The sequence below is a fragment of the Ranitomeya imitator genome, chromosome 10 (genome assembly GCF_032444005.1).
Source record: "Ranitomeya imitator isolate aRanImi1 chromosome 10, aRanImi1.pri, whole genome shotgun sequence".
Taxonomy (NCBI): domain Eukaryota; kingdom Metazoa; phylum Chordata; class Amphibia; order Anura; family Dendrobatidae; genus Ranitomeya; species Ranitomeya imitator.
This window is the reverse complement of record NC_091291.1, coordinates 45,518,266-45,543,007: the sequence shown is the minus strand read 5'-3', so window position 1 is coordinate 45,543,007 and position 24,742 is coordinate 45,518,266. Positions and strand designations below refer to the sequence as shown.

Genomic DNA, 24,742 nt, shown 5'->3' with positions numbered 1-24,742 from the left:
ATTCTTGTCTTGTACAATTGACGAATCAAAAATCGAAGGATACTCACAAAAGGAAGACTAAAGCCATTAGCTGAAATGTTGTTATTCAATATTTGCCACTAGTAAAACTTCAATATTTGCTAATCTCTAAACACCTGAGATCTCACCATGAAACTCAAGAATTTATGGCAATTATTTTGCTAAACCTTAGAGGGTGGGCAAAAGATAAAAAAAATTAAATGAAAAGAAGAGACCCCTTAGCATAATAAGGAATATTCCGTTTGAAGAGAAAACATTGCTGCTAGTTGAATTTCCAAGGAAAAGCACAAGATTTGGCGAATTTAAATTTTGCCAGATCTGCGCATCTCTGGTCAAAAGTTTTACTTTCCACATTTTTGAAAACTGTTTAAACATATTTTTCGTTAAATGTTTTATTTAAGGGTAGCTGTACAATAATGCTAGCCCCTGTAATTATCTGTACCTTGTGTTTAAGCTCACTAAATGATTGTGTTTAACATCAATAAATGTTATGCATTACATAGTTCTCATTGATATCAAAAAGCGGTTCATACATCAATACTCTCCACTCTAGTCAAAGGGATTGTCCCACAATCAATAAATCTTTAACTAAAATATATTAGAATAATAATAACTTGCACATTTGGATTTATTTAAAAAAAACATGCTCTTGTACTGACAAAAAGTGTCCCTGTTAATTGTCTATCTTATTTGCTGTCTCAACCATGTAGAGCTGGTTTAGTATTTGCTTGGCACATACCACAGCTTCTAAATAGGGGATGAAGCATGAGAGAATACACAGATGACAAAGCAGGGATTTGCAACTGCTTCTTTCTGTGAGGTAACACATTTCCCTGTTTGTTTTTTCACAGGAGCAAGTGTTTTTGCCATGTCATTAGTCCTAGGAGCTCATATTAAATGCAATTAGTGACACATTACATCCGTGACTGCCTGGGCTCCTACATCACTGACTTGATTATTGATGATTTCAGAGGACTGGAGATGTGGCAGAAACACTTGCTCCTATCATAAATCAGGCAAGGAAACTTTTTATCTCACAGAAAGAAGCCACTGCCAGCAATCCTCATTTCCTCTGTATACCCATAAATGATCATAACTGACTTATGCTTCATTCACTGGCCAGGAGCTGAGGTATGTGCTGGTCATGAACTGAAGCAGATCTGCCTGATTGAGCACAGCAAATAATACAGTAAATAGCAGGGGCACATTTATTTAGATTTTGTAGCATAGGAAAAAAATTAACACATCATATTGTTGAACTTGTTATTATTTCATAATATTTGATTAAAGTGTACTATCTTAATGGTACAAACTATTAAATAGTGCACACATCTATTATAGAGCTATGGGGCATATAATACAGAACCCACCACTGGCATAAGGTTGAAAACATAAACTACCTCTTCCTCCTCTCTTTATAGTGACCTTCTGCCACAACTGTAAGGAGTATCAATAACTTTTCCAGCATATGATGGGGAAAAAAGAAATTTCAACATGCCTCATCACTTGTTTCCAATATAGATTAGCTGCTGCTATTCTGGAAATATTCATAAAGGCTATACAACTGTATACGTAGCCTTTACTGGTTATTAAAATGGAACACCCCCCAAAAAATGATGAGGGGTTCCCATATATATTTGATAACCAGCCAGGTAAAACTGACAGTTGGGAGCTGCAACCCTCAGCTGTCAGCTTTAGCTAATAATACCTTTGCATTGTCCGGTGACATAAAGGCCACAGTTTAGTAATGGAGAGTTGTCTGTAAAGGTACCATCACATTTAGCGATGCTGCAGCGATCTAGACAGTGATGCCGATCGCTGCAGCGTCGCTGTGTGGTCGCTGGAGAGCTGTCACACAGACAGCTCTCCAGCGACCAACGATGCCGAAATCCCTGGGTAACCAGGGTAAACATCGGGTTACTAAGCGCAGGTCCGCGCTTAGTAACCCGATATTTACCCTGGTTACCAGTGTAAATGTAAAAAAAAACACTACATACTTACATTCCGGTGTCTGTTGCGTCCCTCCCCGTCACCTTCCCTGCACTGTGTAAGCGCCAGCCGTAAAGCAGAGTGGTGATGTCACCGCTGTGCTCTGCTTTACGGTCAGCCGGCGCTGACACAGTGCAGGGAAGCAGAACGTCGGGGGACGTGACAGACACCGGAATGTAAGTATGTAGTGTTTTTTTTTTTTAACATTTACACTGGTAACCAGGGTAAACATCGGGTTACTAAGCGCGGCTCTGCACTTAGTAACCCGATGTTTACCCTGGTTACCAGTGAAGACATCACTGAATCGGCGTCACACACGCCGATTCAGCGATATCTGCGGGAGATCCAGCGACGAAATAAAGTTCTGGCCTTTCTGCTCCGACCAATGATGTCACAGCAGTATCCAGATCGCTGCTGTGTGTCAAACACAACGATATCGCTAGCCAGGATGCTGCAACGTCACGGATCACTAGCGATATCGTTGTTAAGTTGTTCAGTGTGAAGGTACCTTTAGGCACCTATTCATTACTAATCCTATAATTGTATTGTAAATAAACACACAACAAGTATAAAGTCGTTTATTTGAAATAAAAACAAAACACACTTTTCCTTTATTTCCTCATGCTGTGATCAGCGCTGGCAGGGGACAATGTTGAGAGTTGTATAACCAGCCTTGAAGCTGACAGCTGAGGGCTGCAGCCTCCCAGAAGTCAGTTTTTCCTGGCTGGTTATCAAAATTAAAATTGTCAAAATTGTCCTCTGGGAGCGCTGATTGCAGTATGAGCAGGGGATAGTGATGTGAGCTGTCTTCACTTCAGCACCTGGCATCAGGGAACAGTGAAAACAGTACCGCTGATTCCCAGGTGCCGTTACGTGTCATACTGATGACACATGGATATCATCAGAGTCTTATCAGTGTGCACATGTGCGGTTTGTTTTGCCACCCGTGCTACTACTAGAACGCTGATGTCTGAAAGAGCCCTTAGAAAATTCGATTATTTACCAAACTTTGGCCAACTTTTGACAATTTTTAAGGAAAAAGGTTGGAAATCCAAACACAAATCCAAATGTGCAATGTTTGCACCGAATTTGAGATTGGCTAAAATTTTCCAAACAAGTTCACTTATCTCTACTACTTAACAGAGGCCAGAAAGAATCCAGAGTAACTCTGCTGCCTCCTTTTATTGAATGGATTACCTCTGGGTTTCATGTGAATCACCTCATTTGGAGAATTATGGCTTGCTTCCACTTGTGATTAAAAATCAGATTGCATTCATACCAATATAGCCCTATGCTTATTTTCTCAGTAGTGTTTTTTTTTCCTGCTCCGATCGGATCGGGATCGGACAGGAAAAAAAATCACATTATGATGCGATTGCATACCAAATTCGGATTACACACACCCATATAAGTTCATGGTTGTGTGTGAAACATCTCACTGCACTCGGACACCACCCAAGTGTAGTATGATTCCCGCCGACACTGACAGCAAAGGAGATGGATAAAATAATGTTTCCGTCTCCTCCACAGCTGTGCTGTTATCCTCTCATGCAAGAGGATCCACGCACCGAGCACTGATACTCAGCTCTGGCTTGTAGCAAAGCAGGAGTAGAGTGTCATTGGTATATTGCATCGGATGTGATGCACTAGATGGACACCGACCTTAGATCGAAACCTCCGTGTAACCGCTCACCGTAGAGCGCAGGATAAATGTAAGACAAGTCTTACTGTGATCTTTGCAAGGCAGATTGAACAATTCAAGAGCAGGCCAAAAATTGGCTTTATTTATTTTTTACGCTGTTCCTCGTGCTGTGTGATTAGACAACTTTATCCTTCTGGTTGGTGCAATTACAGAGATATCAGATTTATATCAGGATTTTTATGCTTGGCCGCTGTCACACACTAAAAATGCTTTTTTTTGCAAAACAAAGTTTTTGCATCACCATATTTTGAGATCCATAATTTTTTTTTATATTTCTGCAGAGTTATGTAAGGCTTGTTTTGTATTTATTACCATTATTACCATTTTTGGACACATGAAATTTTTTTGTTGCTTTCCATTCCGATTTTTAGGAGGCAGAATAAGCGAAAATCATCAATTTAGGAATTAGGCCGTTTATCATTTTGTAAAAATGATAGGCCAGCTTTATTCTTCTGGTCATTAAGATTAAAGACATACCTCATTGATATCCTATTTTTATGTTTTGGCGCTTTTGCACAATATAAGCTATTTTTTAGAAAAATTATTTGTTTTTTGTCTCTCTCTCTATTCTGAGAGCTATAGCTTTTTTATTTTTCTACTGATGGAGCTGTACGGTTGCTGTTTTTTTCTGGGACAAGATGATATTTCCAGCAATACCATTTTCATTAATCTTCAACTTTTTGATCGCGTTTTATTCCACTTTATGATCAGCAGTGTGATGAAAAAGTATAGTTTTTTTGCCAATTTTTTATGGTGTTTAGTGAAAGGGTTAACTAGTGTGACAGTTTTATAGGTCAGGTCTTTCCAGTCAACCCTTGAGGTTGCTCCATATGTATGGCGCATGTTGTGATGGGGTTACATTTTTGAGAAAAATTAATTGATGTCATTGCAATGAAAAACATTGATTTAGATTTGATGGATGAAATAATAGTAAAGAAGATATGTTTTAATTAATATTTTGATTGAAATAACAGAAATGCAATGAAAAAGAGGAAAAATAAAAAGCGTCACGCTGTCTTCAACATTTATTCATTTTTATCTGGCTATGGTAGGTAAACATAGTCTTATCAAACAGAATTGTGAAGCAGTAAGTGTAATATTACTTTTCTTGCCAACCCGCCATCAGGATTTTATGAAGCGACGAGTGTGAGATCTGAGCTAGAATCTAACAAAACGCAGAACACTAAAATAAATAGAAGGGCTGTCTGATTGTCAAGAAGTTTTTTTTTTCTTCTTCCCTTCTTTGCATCTGCTTGAGATAATTGTTCTGATGTACATAGTAAGCTCCAATCACAAAAAAAGGCTCAGGGGATGATTAGTATCTCTTACTGATCAAGAGAAAATGTGATTAGCTAATTAGAACACCAGATAAGAACTTTCCCTAATTCAGCTGCCATTAGTGGCATGCTCATAATCGTCAAGTGTTTTTCGAAGATGAGAGAAAGACTGAGGCAAACGGGCTAAAAGGTAAATGGAAAATGTATTTGCTTAGAACATATGTCACAAGGTCTAGAATAAAATTGCTATATTTGTTTTCTACGATCTATTGTTTTACTTTTCGATTCCAAGTTCTAAAGCAGTGTTCACCAAGTCCGGTCCTCAAGAGCCACCAACAGGTCATGTTTTTAGTATTTCCTTGGTATTGCACAGGTGTTAATTGCATCACCTGCACAGGCAATAATTCCATCACCTGTGCAATACTAAGGAAATCCTGAAAACATGACCTGTTGGTGGCTCTTGAGGACCGGAGTTGGGGAACACTGTTCTAAAGCATATTAGGCTTCCTATAAGTGACACGTTTCAATGTCTTATGTCAAAGGAGGAGGCCATAACCCTGCATATCCTAAAGGTCACATTCTTTTTCTCCATACACCTGAAGAAGGCTACAAAAAGCCAAAACGCATTGTGTTTATAGTTTTTATTTGTTTTGTATGCGTTTGAACACAATTTTTCCTAGAAGCAACATGAAGTTCCGGCACCTTTGTTTCTCTCGGTGGCAACGACAGCGCCATAATCTGGTCCCCCTTTCTAGTATCCTAGTTTTCCACAATTCTACCCATTAAAAAGTATTCCCTAGCTGCCAGGCAGTTCCCTGCACATGTCTTGCCACAGAATATTCATTTTTAGAACCTATCATGGTACCTTGCAATGACTTACACTCTATGTAGGTGTTTATATTCTATGGTATCTATGTATTTCTAAATTTCTCCATGCAAAATAGACAAATTTTGACCCACTAATTTCTGTATAATTCTGTTTCGAAAAATGTTTGGGGACATCCCAACTCTCTTCCCTGATAGCAGAAACAAGGATCTGGCATGCTGAATATCAAGGCAAAGAAAAATATCACATCAGATACAGTTCAATCTACCAAGGGTGTCGTTCATGGACAGAAAGTGATCAGGTAGAAGGCAGGGAGACATCCAGCAACCTCAATGGAAAGGACCATGTAAACAATATTTTTTTATTTCTATTACAGTATCAAAAAGGAAAAAATAAAAAAAAAACATTAGGCCTGCGCGTTTTCAGAACTAAGAGAGTTATCTCCTGAAAAGCCCAACCTGCAGATAGGCTTCATAGAGGAATTACCATACAAAGTCCCCTTCTGGGAAAAAAAAAATAAAGTTTTTGAAACTATAAAAAATTTCAATCACCCCATTTCACCTAGTTTAAAAAGACAGAAATAATAAAAAATATTTGGTATAACTGCTTCATAAATGTCTATACACCTGGTTGGCTCTGCATATAACCAGGCTAGGTGTTCATATAAAGTAGTCAGCTCAGGGACACTGACCAGATTAGATGTGTCTTTTAGTTGAAGAGAGAGAGACAGGTCTGAATCCCTCCCTGCGAAAAGTCTGTAGAGGCCGTGTGCAGAGAACCACAAGTATCAGTGGTTCCTATGGACAATAACTGTTTTGGCTGCCCAAACTGGGCCTAGCTCAGCCGAGTATGAGTAGCCAGGTTCTGTTTAGTTAACACGTGGACAAGACTAGAGATTTATGTTGATGAGTTTGTTTTGGTTCTGTGCAACTTGTGGAAAACAATAAAACATAAAACCTGCATGTGTTATATACATACATATGTAGATATAGATATATACCTATAAAAAAAATTGAGCAGGGGGCAGCACCTGAACAATGGCAGTAGTTGGGCGCAGGGCTTCACAGGTATACAGCATCAATTTTTAGTGCAAGAAAAAGCTATTTTAATAGCCCAATCGTGTGTGACATTTCAGCTCTGTGTGTGAGCCTTTTTCAAGCAGTATGCAAGTGCCTATATATATATACACATATGTAGATATAGATATATAGCTATATACAGTGGGTACGGAAAGTATTCAGACCCCTTTAAATTTTTCACTCTTTTTTTCATTGCAGCCATTTGGTAAATTCAAAAAATTTCATTTTTTTTCTTCTCATTACTGTTCACTCTGCACCCCATCTTGACTAAAAAATCTAAATGTAGCAATTTTTGCAAATTTATTAAAAAAGAAAAACTGAAATATCACATGGTCATAAGTATTCAGACCCTTTGCTCAGTATTGAGTAGAAGCACCTTTTGAGCTGGTACAGCCATGACTCTTCTTGGGAATGATGCATCAAGTTTTCCACACCTGGATTTGGGGATCCTCTGCCATTCTTCCTTGCAGATTCTCTCCAGTTCCGTCAGGTTGGATGGTGAACGTTGGTGGACAGCCATTTTCAGGTCTCTCCAGAGATGCTCGATTGGGTTTAGGTCAGGGCTCTGGCTGGACCAGTCAAGAATGGTCACAGAGTTCTTCTGAAGCCACTCCTTTGTTATTTTAGCTGTGTGCTTAGGGTCATTGTCTTGTTGGAAGGTGAACTTTCGGCCAAGTATGAGGTCCAGAGCACTCTGGAAGAGGTTTTTATCCAGGATATCTCTGTACTTGGCTGCATTCATGTTTCCTCCAATGACAACCAGTCATCCTGTCACTGCAGCTGAAAAACATCCCCATAGCATGATGCTGCCACCACCAAGTTTCACTGTGGGGATTGTATTGGGCAGGTGATGAGCAGTGCCTGGTTTTCTCCACACATGCTGCTTAGAATTATCACCAAAAAGTTCTATCTTCATCTCATCAGACCAGAGAATCTTATTTCTCATAGTCTGGGAGTCCTTAATATGTTTTTTAGCAAACTCTATACGGGCTTTCATATGTCTTGCACTGATGAGAGACTTCAGTCACGCCACTCTGCCATAAAGGTCTGACTGGTGGAGGGCTGCAGTGATAGTTGACTTTGTGGAACTTTCTCCTATCTCCCTACTGCATCTCTGGAGCTAAGCCACAGTGATCTTGGGGTTCTTCTTTACCTCTCTCACCAAGGCTGTTCTCCCACGATTGCTCAGTTTGGCTGGACAGCCAGGTCTAGGAAGACTTCTGGTGGTCCCAAACTTCTTCCATTTAAGGATTATGGAGGCAACTGTGCTCTTAGGAACCTTGAGTACTGCAGAAATTCTGTTGTAACCTTGGCCAGATCTGTGCCTTGCCACAATTCTGTCTCTGAGCTCCTTGGCCAGTTCCTTAGACCTCATGATTCTCATTTGGTCTGACATGCACTGTGAGCTGTGAGGTCTTATATAGGCAGGTGTGCACCTTTCCAAATCAAGTCCTATCAGTTTAATTAAGCACAGCTGGACTCCAATGAAGGAGTAGAGCCATTTCAAGGAGGATTACAAGGAAATGGACAGCATGTGACTTAAATATGAGTGTCTGAGCAAAGGGTCTGAATACTTATGACCATATGATATTTCAGTCTTTCTTTTTTAACAAATTTGCAAAAATCTCTACATTTCTGTTTTTTTCAGTCAAGATGAGATGCAGAGTGTACATTAATGTGAAAAAAAATATTTTTTTTTAATTTGCCAAATGACTGCGGTGAAAAATTTAAAGCGGTCTGAATACTTTCTGTACCCACTGTATTATATATATATATATATATATATATATATATATATATATATATATATACAGCACAGACCAAAAGTTTGGACACACATTCTCATTTAAAGATTTTTCTGTATTTTCATGATGATGAAAATTGTACATTCATACTGAAGGCATCAAAACTATGAATTAACACATGTGGAATTATATACTTAACAAAAAAGTGTGAAACAACTGAAATTATGTATTATATTCTAGGTTCTTCAAAGTAGCCACCTTTTGCTTTGATGACTGCTTTGCACACTCTTGGCATTCTCTTGATGAGCTTCAAGAGGCAGTCACCGGGAATGGTCTTCCAACAATCTTGAAGGAGTTCCCAGAGATGCTTAGCACTTGTTGGCCCTTTTGCCTTCACTCTGCGGTCCAGCTCACCCCAAACCATCTCGATTGGATTCAGGTCTGGTGACTGTGGAGGACAGGTAATCTGGAGTAGCACCCCATCACTCTCCTTCTTGGTCAAATGTCAAATAGTCCTTACACAGCCTGGAGGTGTGTTTGGGGTCACTGTCCTGTTGAAAAATAAATGATGGTCCAACTAAACGCAAACCGGATGTGGAATAGCATGCCGCTGCAAGATGCTGTGGTAGCCATGCTGGTTCAGTATGCCTTCAATTTTGAATAAATCCCCAACCGTTTCACCAGCAAAGCACCCCCACACCATCACACCTCCTCCTCCATGATTCACGGTGGGGACCAGACATGTAGTGTCCATCTGTTCACCTTTTCTGCATCGCGCAAAGACACGGTGGTTGGAACCAAAGATCTCAAATTTGGACTTATCAGAACAAAGCACAGATTTCCACTGGTCTAATGTCAATTCCCTGTGTTCTTTAGCCCAAACAAGTTTCTTCTGCTTGTTGCCTGTCCTTAGCAGTGGTTTCGTAGCAGCTATTTTACCATGAAGGCCTGCTGCACAAAGTCTCCTCTTAACAGTTGTTGTAGAGATGTGTCTGCTGCTAGATCTCTGTGTGGCATTGACCTGGTCTCTAATCTGAGCTGCTGTTAACTTGCTATTTCTGAGGCTGGTGACTCGGATAAACTTATCCTCAGAAGCAGAGGAGACTCTTGGTCTTCCTGTCCTGGGGCGGTCCTCATGTGAGCCAGTTTCTTTGTAGTGCTTGATGGTTTTTGCAACTGCACTTGGGGACACTTTCAAAGTTTTTCCAATTTTTCGGACTAACTGACCTTCATTTCTTAAAGTAATGATGGCAACTCATTTTTCTTTACTTTGCTGCTTTTTTCTTGCCATAATCAGCTGTGTATCCACCAGACTTCTGCTCAACACAACTGATGGTCTCAACCCCATTTATAAGGCAAGAAATCCCACTTATTGTACTTGACAGGGCACACCCGTGAGGTGAAAACCATTTCCGGTGACTACCTCTTGGAGCTCATCTAGAGAATGTCAACAGTGTGCAAAGCAGTCATCAAAGCAAAAGGTGGCTACTTTGAAGAACCTAGACTATAAGACATATTTTCAGCTGTTTCACAATTTTTTGTTAAGTATGTAATTACACATGAGTTAATTCATAGTTTTTAGGCCTTTAGTGTGAATTTACAATTTTCATAGTCATAAAAATACAGAAAAATCTTTAAATGAGAAGGTGTGTCCAAACTTTTGGTCTGTACTGTATATAGGCAGCTTCCTTTGCAATTGCCTACCAATGACATCCCAGATGTGCTCGATGGGAGACAAGGCCAGAGACAATGTAGGCCTTTATAGCATGTTAAGCCATACAGACTGCTCATAGTAGTTACATGATGCTACCCAACACCAATGATGCTACCCAACACCACAATCTCAAAAGTAGGGCTAGTTGAAGATAGGCGCATAGTGATTCAATCTACACTACAAATTAAATTAGATATCACATATCATGCCAAAGGCATCAAACACTGTATGCACAAATCATCAAAAGGCTTTTGTGTAACATTGGGCTGTGAGATACCAACGCTTTCAAAGACTATCATGGTGCAGACCAAGACAGCAATGGTGGATGGAATTGAGGGCTATCCTCTTCAGCAAAAAAATCCCAATTTTATCTTGAATACAATGATAGCCAGAGATTTGTCTGGAAATCATGTGGGGAATACCATGACGAGATTTTAATTAGAGAAAGTAAATCTATCCCCATGAGCCATTTTTCAACCTGCAGCATCCCCAGAGCTGTCTCCCATCGAGCACATCTATAACATTATTGGTCGGCAATTGCCCTAGGAGCATTTAGCGAGGCAGAACATTCTTGAACCATTAGTAACCTAATTGATAGCAGCTGAGGCTGTAAGTGTGGGAATTTCTGTGTGTGGGATGCTCATTCTCCATACTGAATGAATGTTGTTCGTATTTATTAATTTACAGATCAGTTTCATGTCTATAAATTCTATGATTTTCATAATTTCATGACTTGTTTTTTTGAATTACAGTTTCACTATTGTGTAGTTTATATTAATTATATTTCTTAATTATTCTATATTGCAAACTTCATAAAGAGAAAAAAAATGAAACACCAAAATTGTTGCTTTGCAGTCAACACATCACCCTGCAAAAAGCAAACAAATAAAATATTATTTTATTAAAAGTATCAGCATATCCTGCAAAAAACAAGCCCTCACAAATTTCCATTGACCAAAAAATTAAAAAAAAATACATGTCTCAGAAAATTATGACAAAAACAAATTTTTTTTTAACAAATTTCAATTTTTTCACCAATTAGATAAAATAAAAGAACAATCCAAGTTTCATATCTCCATAATTGTACTCGTCTGAAGAATCATGTTGCCCATTTCACTGCCCTTTAAATTATTTTCCATTTTTAGTCCATTATATAATAAAGTTAATGGTGTCATTCAAAACTACAACTCGTTTCACAATATAAAGTCCAGCTTTTGTGCTGATATGTTGATGGGAAAAATAAAAAAAGTTATGGCCCTTGGAAGAAAAGGAGTAAAAAGTGCAAACATGAAAAAATTTGCTGAGTTAGGAAGGAGTTGACATAGCTAGCAATTTGGAAAATGATATGGATTTTTTTATAGCATACATTTAAGAAAAAAAAATAATAGCTCATTTTCTAATGATACATTTCCACTAACTAAAACATGGCTTGTGAGTGTAAAACATCTAGTGTACTATGTATCTACTCTATCTGATCTACTATTTTGTTCCTTATAAAACTTGGCTTTGAGCAAAGGGGAGGCCAAGTCACAACTATTACCCCTCTTTGGAAAATTGCATTGAAAGTGTTTCCCTTTATTTCTCACATCTATATCCTTTTTCGTTTCATCTTGAGGATGGCCTTGTGCCCAGTGTTTTTCAGTATTGCTACAAATTTAAAATGAACGAATATTCTCAGTGGGTGAAATGTGCCATAAAAATGCCAATTATTATTGCTGTAAGTGACAAAGTCTGTTCGCGAAGAACAATAGAGGAAACAAGGAAGAAAAAAACGAAATCTGTATTTTATTATTTTTTAAGGTTCCCTAGTTTAGCTACTAGGATTTCATTCATTTTTCTTTGAGTTTAAATAGAAACAAAATGGCAATAGCAATAAGAACGGTTCAACTGCATATTAATATAATACATTAGCGTCAACCTATTAGTCCCATCTGTTCTTGGTTTCTATTGAGTTCCAACTTCAATTTTTCCTTTTTCTTGGATTTTATTGTTAAAAAGACAATAAACTGGAACTTTTGATAAAAGAAGGTATGGAAAAACAATGTAAAAGAACTATGAACAATAAGAGCTCATGAATTGTTATTATGGATTACATCCCAACTATACTTAGGTTGCCTTCGTAATGTACGCACTGCAAATTCCGTATTCTGCATATCAGACTGGAGTACGTACAGATGTAGCAAAGGTTAGTGAAGAGCGATAGTGCTCGTTACTCGAGTTTTCCGAGCATGCTCGAGTTTTCTCTGAGTATCTTTGATGTGCTTGTAGATTATGTTTTTGTTTCCACCGCTAGGGATGAGCGACCTTTATTTTTATAGGATCGGGTCGGGTTTCACGAAACCCGACTTTTTCAAAAGTCGGGTCGAGTGAAATCGGCCGATCCTATAAAAAAGTCGGGGTCGGGGTCGTCCGAAACTCGAAACCCAATGCAGTGCATTGTGTTTCCATGGTTCCCAGGGTCTGAAGGAGCGGAAACTCTCCTTCAGGCCCTGCGATCCATATTTTAGTGTAAAATAAAGAATTAAAATAAAAAATATCGCAATACTTACCCTCTGACGCGCCCTGGTACTAACCGGCAGTCTTCCTTCCTTAGAATCAGCCTTCCAGGACCTGGCGGTGACGTCGCGGCTTGTGATTGGCCGCGCGGCCACCCATGTGACCGCTCGCGCGACCAATCAGAAGCCGTGACGTCACCGAAGGTCCTTCAAGCGCTGATTCTTAGGAAGGAAGGCTGTCGGAAGGAAGCAGGGCGCTTCCGAGGGTGAGTATATTCCTATTAGGCGGTGACATTGCGGTGACGTCGCGGCTTGTGATTGGCCGCGCGGCCGCCCATGTGACCGCTCGCGCGACCAATCAGAAGCCGTGACGTCACCGAAGGTCCTTCAAGCGCTGATTCTTAGGAAGGAAGGCTGTCGGAAGGAAGCAGGGCGCTTCCGAGGGTGAGTATATACCTAATAGGAACATACTCACCCTCGGAAGCGCCCTGCTTCCTTCCGACAGCCTTCCTTCCTAAGAATCAGCGCTTGAAGGACCTTCGGTGACGTTACGGCTTCTGATTGGTCGCGCGAGCGGTCACATGGGCGGCCGCGCGGCCAATCACAAGCCGCGACGTCACCACGACGTCATCGCCAGGTCCTGGAAGGCTGATTCTAAGGAAGGAAGACTGCCGGTTAGTACCAGGGCGCGTCAGAGGGTAAGTATTGCGATATTTTTTATTTTAATTCTTTATTTTACACTTTAATCTGAATTCCGATACCAATTCCCGATATCTTAAACATATCGGGAATCGGTATCAGAATTCCGATTCCAGATTCAAAAGATCGCCGACTTCATGGCCGACCCCACACTGGGGTCGGGTCGGGTTTCATGAAACCCGACCTTGCCAAAAGTCGGTGACTTTTGAAAAATCTCGACCCGTTTCGCTCAACCCTATCCACCGCTGCTTGATTTGCGGCTGTTAGACAACCTGAACACATACAGGGATTGCCTGTTTGTTAGAGAATCCAAACATGTATTCAGGCTGTCTAGCAGCTGTAAATCATGCAGCTGCAGGTATTCAAACATAATCTACGAGCATGCCCATGATACTCAGAGTACACCCGAGCATGCTCGGAAAACTAAAGTAACGAACACACTTGTTCAAGACTAGTTATCTTGAATCACAGTGCACAATCTTGTGACATAAATTATCTCACGAATAGAATAAAAATAACTTAGCAAGTTGACATTTCACAAACCATTGACCAATGTCAAGTTATTTCCTGTATGCCAAAAAAGTAAAGAAGGAAACAATGGCACCAAAATATCTCACCGCTGCCACTTAGCTATGCCTCATAGGACAGTACGGAAACATCGGTCACAAGGAAGCTCCGGTGCACAACACAAAAAAAGAATCTGTTAACTATATCCCTGAATGAACAAAGAAAGGGTGGCACTTACGCTTCGTATAAAAATTGTTTATACCAAGTCCTTAAAATATGGCAACAAAAGAATGGCGTGGACGATGGACGATGGCCGTCTTTTGCCATCCATGCTTCAATAAGTCCTGTGCTCAGGTCTCGATGAAGCGCGGATAGCGTGAAACGGCCATCATCCATCAAGTGTTCACCCCATTTTCTCGTCATATTTTAAGGACTTGGAATAAAGGATTTTTATATGGTTGGTGAGTGCCACCCATTCTTTGTTCATTCAGGACTCAAGTAATTTTTTGAAACGTACTTTTTAGGCACAATGATAGCGTATTGCCTTGTTATCTAAGCCAAGTTAACCTATGCTAGAATGTATACTTGCATTTTAATAAATATCTGTACCTAATCAGAAATAGCATGCTGCATAAAAAGTATAAGTGGGTAAAACTAATTAAAAGTTTTTTATTTTTTTGAGAAAAAAATATTTTAAGTAAAATAAGATACATACATGCAATATTCAATTTTGAGAGCACTTTTTTTTCTTAGAAGAAATGCAACTATGTATCAATTAATAATATTCTCTATACCTGTGTGGAAAACTATTATGTATACTAAGGTTGCTGTTACTTTTCCATGGAGACCTACTGCATACTCACTGCAAATTGTTCTGCAGTCATAGAACTGGGAATTGAGAGAATGCTAAGGGGGCTACAAAGGAATATAAGGGATCACTAGCCATACACTTCGTCAGGCACAAACAAATGAGAAAAAAGAAGTGCGTAAACCATGGCAAGGATCACCGTTGTAAACAAAATATATTACATTTATTGTGATTCAGACATACAAGAAAGAAAAAAACACATTTAAAAACAATTAAAAAGCCAAAGGGCTAATATAAGTAACAGCTGGAAGACCATATAAGGATCATCCAGACTCCTCCACTGCGTGCACCTAGGGTATGTTAGAAATATTGGACACTCAGAATGTCCTGGGGAAACAACTGTTCAAATAGAAGTCAATGTAATCTACTATATAAAGCTGAATGTGTGTATGTGTGTATGTGTGTGTGTATGTCCGGGATTGGCATCTGCACCGTCGCAGCTACAGCCTCAAAATTTTGCACAGTCACACGTCTGGACCCCGAGAGCGTCATAGGCTATGTTGTGAGGTGAAATTTTAACCCTGCGCGTTCCAAATCACCAAACAATTTTGCCCCTATCTACACAATGGGGAAAAAGTGAAAGGAAAAGTGTTGGAGGCGTCGCAGCTACAGCCACAAAATTTTGCACAGTCACACGTCTGGACCCTGAGAGCGTCATAGGCTATGTTGTGAGGTGAAATTTTGACCCTGCGCTTTCCAATTCACCAAACAATTTTGCCCCTATCTACATGATGGGGAAAAAGTGTAAGGAAAAGTGTTGGAGGCAAATTGACAGCTGCCAGATATGAACAAGGGGGACTTAAAGAGTGAGAGCGATGGCGCCAAAGAGTATATACTGTGCAGTTGCTAACGTGGGACCCCGACATGGGATACTCACCACACACGGGGATATGAACACACACACAAAATGCGCCACACCCTACCACGTGCTTGAACACATATACTACCCTCAGCACACATTTCACCACACATACACCAACCTCGCCACATAAAAGTCGAAACACAAAAGTCGCCGCTCAAAACTCACCACGCGCAAAACTCGCCACATGCAAAAAATAGGCTCACGCAAAACTCGCTACAAGTGCAAAACTCACCTCATGGAAAACTCGCCACATGCAAAACTTGCACATGCGGAAAAATTGCCACATGCACAAAATTTGCAACACATGCAAAAGTTGCCTCACACAAAACTTGCACATACTCAAAAGGCACCAGACATAAAACTCAACACGCGCAAAACTCGCCATGCGCAAAACTTGCTGCACACAACTTGCTACACTAACCTGTCACATGCAACTTGACACACAAAAAGTTGCTACACGCATGTTGCCACACAAAACTCATCTCACAAAAGTCGCTACATGCATGTCGCCACACACAACTCAACACACACAACTTGACAAACGAAACTCGCCCTAAAACACACACAAGTCTGGTATTAGCCTTCAAAAATAAAAATCTGATTAATAAGCAGACAAACTACAAGAGCAACAAATGTACCATATAGGAAATACGGCAGCTGTCAGTCACATGACCTGTCTATTATGTGTATGTGTGAGCTAATATATACTGCCAGGGGGAGGGCTTCCTGTTGGCTGGGGATTTATCAGGCTGCCAATTTATCTTACAAATACTGAGGTAAAAATACTGAGCAAATAACGTGTTAACGAGGTCTAATACAGGAGATCACACAGGTATATACTATATACAGGGGAGATGACACACAGATATATACTATATACAGGAGAGATGACACACAGGTATATACTATATAAAGGAGGAGATGACATACAGGTACATACTATATACAGGAGGAGATGACATACAGGTATATACTATATACAGGAGGAGATGACACACAGGTATATACTATATACAGGAGCAGATTACCTACAGGTATATACTATATACAGGAGGAGATGACATACAGGTATATGCTATATATAGAAGATGACATACAGGTATATACTATATACAGGAGGAGATGACACACAGATATATACTATATACAGGGGAGATGACACACAGGTATATACTATATACAGGAGGAGATGACATACAGGTATATACTATATATAGAAGGAGATGACATACAGGTATACACTATATATAGGAGAAGATGACATACAGGTATATACTATATATAGGAGGAGATGACATACAGGTATATACTATATATAGGAGGAGATGACATACAGGTATATACTATATACAGGGGAGATGACACACAGCAGGTATATACTATATACAGGGGAGATGATATACAGGTATATACTATATACAGGAGATGACATACAGGTGTATACTATATATAAGGGAGATGACAAACATGTATATACTGAGGTGAAAATGAGAGGTGTGAGGTGAAAATGAAAAGGTGTGAGTGCAAAATGAGAGGAGTGAGGGAAAATAGTGTAGTGATCGGAAAATGACAGATGTGAGGACGAAATGACAAGTGTTAGGCGGGAATGAGAGGAGTGAGGGAGAAAATGAGAGGTGTGAGGGAGAAAATGAGAGATGTGAGGGGGAAAATTAAAGATGTGATTGGGAAAATGAGAGGCGTGATGGGAAAATAAGAGAAGTGACGTGCTATAACTAACCACAGATATTTACTATGCCCAGGCAACGCCGGGCTCTCTAGCTAGTCTCTATATATAATTGTCTAAGGGTTTTTCCATCTGTCTGTCTGTCTGTCCTGGAAATCCCGCGTCTCTGATTGGTCGAGGCCGCCAGGCCTTGACCAATCAGCGACGGGCACAGCGACGATGATGTCATAAAGGACGTAGAAATCTCACATTTCTGATTCAGCGACGGGCACAGTATCGACGTAGATGTCATAATGGTTGCCATGGCGACGACGATGTCATAAAGGTTGCGTCGACCAATCAGCGACAGGCACAGTCTACCGCGAATTCTGGAATCATCATTGTCCATATACTACGGGGACATGCATATTCTAGAATACCCGATGCGTTAGAATAGGGCCACAATCTAGTATATAATAATAAGCAACAAACTTGAACAAGTGGGAATGAACAGATAAGGCTACTTTCACACTAGTGTTGTTTGGGATACGTCGCAATGCGTTGTTTTGGAGAAAAAACGCATTCTGCAAAATTGCTTGCAGGATGCGTTTTTCTCCATAGACTAACATTAGCGATGCTTTGCCACATGTCGCACCCATCGTGCGACGGTTGCGTCATGTTGTGGCGCACCGTCGGCACCAAAAAACGTTGCATGTAACGTTTTTTGGTGCGTTGTGTCTGCCATTTCTCCCCGCAGCTCAGAATGGGGCAGTGGATGCGTTGGATAAATGCATCCGCTGCCCCCGTTGTGCGGCGCTTCCACAGTATGCATCGGTACGTCGGCGACGGGCCGAGTACGACGCTAGTGTGAAAGTAGCCTAAAATGTAATTCTAAGCAAATAAGACCCAAAACAATGATGAAGTAATAAATGAGAAATCTTGTGGTATCATAAAAATAAAGGATATGACACATTCTATAGAAGGACAAAGAAGTTGCAGGAAAACAAGGCTGTAAAAGACCTGTTAGAAGATGTGGTAAGTAAAGACCACCCAATCACACCATGATATGTGGAGGAAGGTCTTACTTACCATATTTACCAAAAGCCATTGGCTTTTTAATTGCTTTTAAGCGTGTTTTTGTCTTTCCTGTATATTTGAATCACAATAAATCTCATTTATATTGCTTACAACGATGATCCTTGCCATGGTTTTCACACTTTTGTTTTTTTCTCATTTGTCTGCAGTCATAGAACTGAGTTCTAAAGCCAGATAAATAGCGAGTATAGGGCAGCACCTCACCACAGAGAATTTGACATATAGCATAGGCAGTGGTTGCAATTATGCCAAAAAAGGATGTTTCTAATCCTCCATAACATCCAAAAATGAAGAGAGAGACAACAGCATCCACAGTAGCAAAATATATCTTCCTTTTTACTAATGACTAGTACAGGGAGACAGCAACACTTCGACCTTACAGGATTAGATACAGGATAAACACAAAGGACGCTGCCCAGAGGTATTAAGTAACAGAATAAGGAAATCACTGTTTCTAAATTATAATCATTGGTCAATTAAATACCATAGAGCCACCTTATGTGTAAGGAGTTAAGTGGAACCCACTCATATAGGAAAACGTATCTGTGCTCCAAACAGGGTAAGAGACCAAAAACCACCATAGCAGATGATATGATAAAAGATATATTTTTATTTATAATTGCTTTGACAGTAGAACAACATATAATTCATTTGATGTGCGCGTATCAAGATATAAAATACAAGAAAAATATAAAAATATATATTAAAAATATAATATTGTATATATAAAGGACCAATTTGCATTTAGCGGATAAAGTAGTAAGATGAATATATATCTTGTAAGACTCATGCTGGTGTGGTAGATGGAGGCAGGTATATCTCGCCCAGGTGTTTCTCCTATGTGAATTAGGCCACTCAGTATCTTCAGGGTGCTAATGGGTTAATGATTGCAGGAATAAAAGATGACCAGCTGGGTGTTTCCAGTGTCTGCCTGGGGCACACAGATTGCCTGCCTGTGTGGGACAAACGTGAGTGAAGAGCTCTGCTCAAGATCTGTATGATGTTAGCTGGGTGGGAGAAGCCCCCCAGTTGTTGAGATAGCAACGTATTTGTTTAGTTAGTGCCGGACAGGCTAGGGTTTCTTTTTATGTTTTGTTTTTTGTGTTGCTTTCACGTTAATAAATCTGACCTGAGGTCAGCCTGCTCAGAAACCTGCTGTACGCCTCAGATTCAATGCACAAACCACGTGTCCTTTGACCCCAGCAAAGGCGATCCCAGAGTGTTTTGTCACATTGTGGTGGAGAACGCGGGCATACCGTGGCACAGGCGACAGCATGGAAGACGTGGTGAAAGCCTTAGTACAGTCCACTGCCGTACAGCAGCAGGCCACGGCCGCACAGCACGAAGCTAATCGCTTGATGGCCGCACAGCTGAAGGAGTTACTGGACATGACGGTTGCAGACCGCCAACTTCTCCAACAGGTGGCGCAGCGCCTGGTGAGCATGCCTGACGCTGACCCGGAAGCTGAGTCCAGAAGGATCCATGTGAGTCGATACTGGCAAAAGCTGACTGCAGAAGATGACGTCGAGGCATATCTGACAACTTTTGAGCGGACGGCATTGAGAGAGAAGTGGCCGAAGGCACGATGGGCCGATTTGATTGCCCCGTTTCTCTCCGGCGAGGCCCAAAAAGCTTACCATGATTTGGACCCAGAGGTCGCTCAGGACTTTGAGAAGCTGAAAGCTGAGATCCTGGCCCGGCTGGGTGTGACGACGGCTGTCCCTGCACAGAGGGTACATCAGTGGACATACCAGCAAGATAAACCAGCGCGGTCTCAGATGTTCGACCTGATCTACTTGACAAAGAAATGGCTGCAACCCGAGGTACTGACAATACCCGAAATAATCCAGCGGGTTGTCCTGGACAAGTACCTGAGAGTACTACCCCCAGCGCTGAAAAGGTGGGTAAGCCAAGGAAATCCCACGACAGCGGATCAACTTGTGGAGTTGGTCGAGCGTTATTCCGTGGCAGAAGGACTTCCCGACGACACCGCCAAACCCCGGACTGTGCCTCCTCCTCGTGGAACCGGTAAGACTGTTCCAGGGACCACGGGTGAAGGAAAATCGCTTAAAACTGTGGGGGAGGAGTCCGGGACTGCTCGCACTCCGAGACCAAGAGTATTGGACGGTGGTCTCAGTAGGGGACCTGTTAGGTGTTTCCGCTGCCATGAGAAGGGTCATGTTTCTGCGAACTGTCCTGTTACCGCTGAACCCATGCAGTGCGACGTTATAGACTCTAGAAAACGCATGTCTTTGGTTACACAGCTAGTGAGTGTGAATGCGGGTCAAAATGATACAGTGAAACACCTGTGTGAATTATCTGTTGATGGGAAAAATGTTGTGGCATTACTAGACTCTGGAAGTGTGGTGACTCTGGTGAAAGCTAGTCTGGTGGCACTTCCGTCTGGTCCGTCTGACAAGTTTTCTGTGACGTGTGTGCATGGTGACACCCGCTCGTACTTAACAGCGGTCATATGGATTTCTACTCCCTATGGATCAGTGCAGCACAAAGTGGGACTCGTTCCCGCATTGTTACATGATGTAATCCTGGGCAGGGATTTTCCCTATTTCTGGCAGTTGTGGGAGAATCAGTTACTCCTTCACGGTAGCTGTACCCGTGAATCTTCTCCCATGCCATCTGGAGGTCCCGAGTCCCTAGAGGAGACCCCACAGGAAGATGTTGCTGGGGAGGTTAGTGAATCTAACCTTCAGTACCCCTTCTCCGTCATGGCGGGGGAAACAGAGGAAACTGAGGAACCTCAGCGAGAGGCGGAGGCAGACAGCCATCCGGCACCCTGCCTGCCAGATTTGGGAGTCCAGGTGGATGACTTCCACAGCGAGCAAATGAAAGATCCTACCCTGACTCCGGCTAGGAAAAATGTAAAAATGATAGATGGGGTACCCGTAGAACCGGACACTAGGCTAGCGTACCCGTATATGGTTCTTGAAAATGATTTGCTCTACCAGGTAGAAAAAAAAGGGGAAGACACAGTGCAACGGTTAGTGGTACCCAAACCTTATCGGCGGAAGGTACTGGATTTGGCCCACGGACATATAATGGGGGGACATCTGGGGGTACAGAAAACCACAGAAAGGATATTGCATTGTTTTGTGTGGCCTGGAATACATTGTGATGTGCGTAACTATTGTGAGTCCTGTCCAGAGTGCCAAATCGCGGCCCCTAAATCTCAGTTCCGTACCCCTTTGGTACCCCTTCCTATCATCGGGGTCCCTTTTGAGAGAATTGGGATGGATTTGGTTGGGCCCCTTCCCCGATCCGCACGTGGGCACCAACATATCCTCGTCATCGTGGACTATGCCACTCGTTACCCGGAAGCCGTCCCTTTGCGTAACACAGCTACCAAGACGATCGCCAAGGAATTGGTACAAGTGTTTAGTCGGGTGGGAATTCCAAAACAGATACTCACCGACCAGGGGACTCCCTTTATGTCGAGGGTAATGAAGGAGCTCTGCAGGCTCTTACAAATAGACCCGTTGCGTACGTCTGTCTATCACCCTCAAACAGATGGCCTGGTTGAGCGCTTCAACAAAACCTTAAAACAGATGCTCCGGAAGGCGATAGACAAAGATGGGAAGAACTGGGATTACTTGTTACCCTATTTGCTGTTTGCCATTAGGGAAGTTCCCCAGTCTTCCACAGGATTTTCGCCTTTCGAACTGTTGTACGCCCGTCGTCCCCGGGGACTGCTGGACGTCGCAAAAGAAACCTGGGAAGGTCAAGTCACTCCCTTTAAAACGGTGATCGACCATGTAACACAAATGCAGGATCGTATTGCCGCTGTCATGCCCATTGTTAGGGACCATATGTTACAGGCCCAGGGAGCCCAGAGGCAAAGTTATGATAGAGGCGCTAAGGTCCGTACATTTGCACCCGGCGATAGGGTGTTGGTCCTAATCCCTACGGTGGATAGTAAATTCCTGGCGAAATGGCAGGGCCCATTTGAGGTCCGAGAAAGAGTTGGTGAAGTGAACTATAAAGTGTACCAGCCGGGTAAGAGAAAACCGGAACAGATTTATCATGTGAATCTGATAAAATCCTGGAAAGACCGCTCTGCCCTAACGGCGGATCTGCCCCGTCCGGTTTGTTCACCTACTGTACCAGAGGTGCAGGTTGCTGAGACTCTCTCAGAACGACAAAAATCTGAGGTTAAGCAATTTTTGTTACAGAACCGACAGTTTTTCTCCGAAAAACCTGGCCGGACGAAGTTGGTGAAACATGAGATTGTCACAGAGCCTGGCGTCACTGTTCATGTGAAGCCCTACCGGATTCCGGAAGCCCGCCATGAAGCCGTCTCCCGGGAAGTGATGGCAATGTTGGACTTAGGAGTCATTGAGGAGTCACACAGCGCCTGGTCCAGTCCAATTGTGTTGATACCTAAACCGGATGGCTCCATCCGGTTTTGTAATGACTTTAGGAAACTGAATGCAGTTTCTAAATTTGATGCGTACCCTATGCCCCGGGTCGATGAGTTGATCGACCGGCTTGGTAAAGCCCGATACATTACGACCCTGGATTTAACAAAGGGGTACTGGCAGATTCCTCTGGCCGAGGCGGCCAGAGAGAAGACGGCATTTGCTACACCGGAAGGTCTGTTCCAGTATGTCTATATGCCGTTTGGACTTCACGGAGCTCCCGCAACGTTCCAGAGATTGATGGATCGAGTCTTGAGGCCTCACAGACAGTACGCTTCTGCCTACCTGGATGACATCGTAATTTACAGCATGGACTGGGAAACTCATCTCCAGAAGGTACAAGCCGTGATTGATGACCTGCGAGATGCAGGTTTATCGGCAAACCCCAAGAAATGCCACATCGGGCTTGAAGAAGCCCGATACTTGGGCTACGTGATTGGCCGAGGAGTGGTTAAACCCCAGATCGACAAAATACAGGCAATTCAGGGCTGGCCACAACCAGTGAACAAGAAACAAGTGCAGGCTTTCCTGGGGATTGCCGGCTATTATCGCCGGTTCATACCCAATTTTGCAGCCATGGCTACTCCCTTGACGGATCTTACCAAGGGGAAGGGTTCCGTCATGGTAAAATGGACCTCAGCTGCTGAAGAGGCCTTCCACAGCCTGAAACGGGCTTTGTGCTCTCAGCCCGTACTAGTGACTCCTGATTTCAGCAGCGAGTTTGTGGTACAAACTGATGCCTCTGATACTGGTGTCGGAGCTGTACTTTCCCAGGTGAGGGACGGAGTCGAACACCCGGTCCTCTATCTCAGTCGGAAACTGAATGTACATGAGCAGAGGTATGCCGTGGTTGAAAATGAGTGCCTAGCCATTAAATGGGCTCTCGACTCCCTCAAGTATTACCTGGCTGGTAGGAAGTTTAGGCTGGTCACAGACCATGCCCCTCTCAAGTGGATGCACCTCCACAAGGACCGTAATAGTCGGGTAACCAGGTGGTTCCTTGCCCTGCAGGCTTACTCTTTTACGGTGGAGCACCGACCTGGGGTGCAGATGGGGAACGCCGATGCCCTATCCCGAGTGCACTGTTTCAAAAGTGTTCTTGCTCAACCGGAGTGGTCTGAGCAAGGGGGGGGGATATGTAAGACTCATGCTGGTGTGGTAGATGGAGGCAGGTATATCTCGCCCAGGTGTTTGTCCTATGTGAATTAGGCCACTCAGTATCTTCAGGGTGCTAATGGGTTAATGATTGCAGGAATAAAAGATGACCAGCTGGGTGTTTCCAGTGTCTGCCTGGGGCACACAGATTGCCTGCCTGTGTGAGACAAACGTGAGTGAAGAGCTCTGCTCAAGATCTGTATGATGTTAGCTGGGTGGGAGAAGCCCCCCCAGTTGTTGAGATAGCAACGTATTTGTTTAGTTAGTGCCGGACAGGCTAGGGTTTATTTTTATGTTTTGTTTTTTGTGTTGCTTTCACGTTAATAAATCTGACCTGAGGTCAGCCTGCTCAGAAACCTGCTGTACGCCTCAGATTCAATGCACAAACCACGTGTCCTTTGACCCCAGCAAAGGCGATCCCAGAGTGTTTTGTCACAATCTATATTAGTACCCTTGGATAAGATAAGGATTAGATACAGTAGATAGGTCTTTATCTAGACTTGACTTGGCTTTTTAAAGACCTCTCTATCCTGTAAGGTTAAAACGTTGCTCTCTGCCTATATTATGTGATGTATTAACAAAGAGGAAGATACTTTTTGCTACCATGGATGCTCT

General features: G+C 42.2%; 1 protein-coding gene across 1 annotated transcript in view; it reads left to right on the top strand.

The window, feature by feature from the left end:
- Positions 1-24,742, top strand: part of GRIN2D (glutamate ionotropic receptor NMDA type subunit 2D) — a 593,213-nt gene that overhangs the window by 402,119 nt on the left and 166,352 nt on the right. The window lies entirely within an intron of this gene.